We start from the raw sequence: 2,456 nt of genomic DNA, 5'->3' as shown, positions 1-2,456 counted from the left end.
TTGGGATCAGGTTAGCGTTGTACTGATGTTATATTGGTGTTCTGTTGGTGTAATGTTAGCATCGTGTTAGCATTGTTTTAGCATTGTGTTAGTGTTGTGTTAGCATTGTGTTAGTGTTGTGTTAGCATCGTATTAGCATTGTGTTAGTGTTGTGTTAGCATCGTGTTAGCATTGTGTTAGCGTTGCATTTGTTGTGTACTGGTGTTGTGTTGGTGTTCCATTGGTGTAATGTTAGCATCGTGTTAGCATTGTGTTAACGTTGTGTTAGCGTTGTGTTAGCATTGTGTTAGCATTGCATTTGTTGTGTACTGGTGTTGTGTTGGTGTTCCGTTGGTGTAATGTTAGCATCGTGTTAGCATTGTGTTAGCGTTGTGTTAGCGTTGTGTTAGCGTTGCATTTGTTGTGTTGGTGTTCCGTTAGCATTGCATTGGTGTTGCCTTGCTGTTGTATTTGTGTTGTGTATTTGCTGTGTCAGTGTTACACAGCTGTTGCATTGCTGCGTTGCTGCTGTGTTGGTGCAGCGTTGGCGTGGCGTGTCCATGTGCGTTGCATTGGTGTTCAGGTCCACGTTGCTTTGCATTCTTGTTGCGTTGGCATCGCATTAGTGTTGTGCTCACATTGCGTTCACATGTTGTGTTGCTGTTGCGTTGTATTAGTCCAGTTCTGGCGTTGCGTTCACATTGTGTTTGCAGTGTGTGTTGAGTTAACTTTGTGTTGCCGTTGGTGTTGGTGTTGCAAAGGTTGGACTGTAGACTGTGTGTGCGTGTGTGTGTGTGTGTGTGTGTGTGTGTTTATTGTACTTTATCACACTTTAGAACATTGCTGTCATCTGTGTGTGTTTGAGTGTCTTTGGATAGAACAAGGCAATAACAGTAAGTAACTGTAGTCCTACACACTCATGGTACAGGATCAATACTGTAATATTAAGGTCTTTTATTGTTTGTCCAACACACACACCCACACACACACAGTGAAACACACACACACACATTGAGAGTACGGGGTTTAGCAGGATGTAGAAAGTGCTTTTAACATTATGGCTGAAATCCACAACGTCAAAACAACAATAAGCAACCATTTCCAAAATGCTGTATATCCACTTCAGAGGAAAAATCATGACCCGAAGTTGATCATTTAATGTCTCCAAAATCTAGAGGATCTGGTTTGATGGCGTCAGTTTATAAGCTCATCCTTTATAAACTATTATATATTGTTTTCATGTGCTGTAAATCATCTTGTAAGCATCACTTGTTTTTCTAAATCAATCCCAGACACTGAGACTTCTGCCTTTCAGATCTCATTTTCTGGCCTGTACTCTGGTTTGGAACAAAAACTTTCAAGACACACACACACACACACACACACACTCAAAAATACAAACACACACACACACACACACACTGCAAAAATGCTCAACGCTGGAGGACGCGCGACTCTCAACTAGGAAAAACTCTTCGCTCTCTTGCTCACGATGATATTTCTATCTTTCTCTCCACCTGCAGCTGAACGTAACAAGTTCAGGCTCCTTCTCTGGCGGTTGTCGAAAGGCATTCTGGGAAACGTAGGAAACCAGTAAATGAAGTATAGACGAGGCAGAGAGACCAAAGACAGGTTGGGGTTTGAGGAAAGGGACGACTCTCACTTTTCTCTCACTTTTCACTATCTCTCTCTCCCCCGGCATGTAAAACCCACAGCTGAAGTTCACACCTCTTCTCTGGGGGTTGTTGAAAGGCATTCTGGGAAACGTAGGAAATCACTAACTGCAGTAGAAGCAGACGAGGCAGGTTGAGGGAAAGCGGGTTCACTGAAAAAGTAAATTCCACTTCCACCCTTCATCACTAAGCAGGAGTGTGTTGAACATCACAGACTGATGAGAGCAGACAGGGGAAGAGGATCAGAGGAGAGTTTTCCTTTAATGACTTGATGTTAAATTAAATGTAATTTTTGTCTGATGATTATTACATCGGCGGAAAAGTTCACCTCTTCTTCTTCGGGTCTTGTACTCAGCCTGTAGCGCATCACGCCGCGTTCAGCTTCGTTCGTCCGACTTTAAGTTGCTAAATGACTCGTTCGTCTGCGACTCGTGTCGGCCTTATCTGCCGCGCCGCATCCCGGTTGTTAAGCCAATTATATTTGTGTCTGGCTCGCTCTGCCTTCAATTTGCGTCCGTGGCGTCTCGTTGCGGCGGCGGCGGCGGCGGCGGCTGGAGGTTGCGGCGACCTTGCTGTAGCTCGCTTTGTCTCGCCGCTCCGCCGCGTCACGTCAGCCGGTTATCAGCCGACACAACGGGCCGCTGAGCCAGGCGCCGCTGCTGACAGTGATACACCGTCCCGCCGAGGGTTCCCCGTATCACACACACACACACACACACACACACAACAAACCCTCGGCACTCTGGGTATTGTCCAAAGATCACAGGCGTAGGTGAGTTGTTCTTTTTAATTAATCATTTGTCC

This window comes from Centroberyx gerrardi, unplaced genomic scaffold (genome assembly GCF_048128805.1).
Source record: "Centroberyx gerrardi isolate f3 unplaced genomic scaffold, fCenGer3.hap1.cur.20231027 Scaffold_76, whole genome shotgun sequence".
In the NCBI taxonomy this organism is placed as follows: domain Eukaryota; kingdom Metazoa; phylum Chordata; class Actinopteri; order Beryciformes; family Berycidae; genus Centroberyx; species Centroberyx gerrardi.
Note: the sequence above shows the minus strand (reverse complement) of the source record.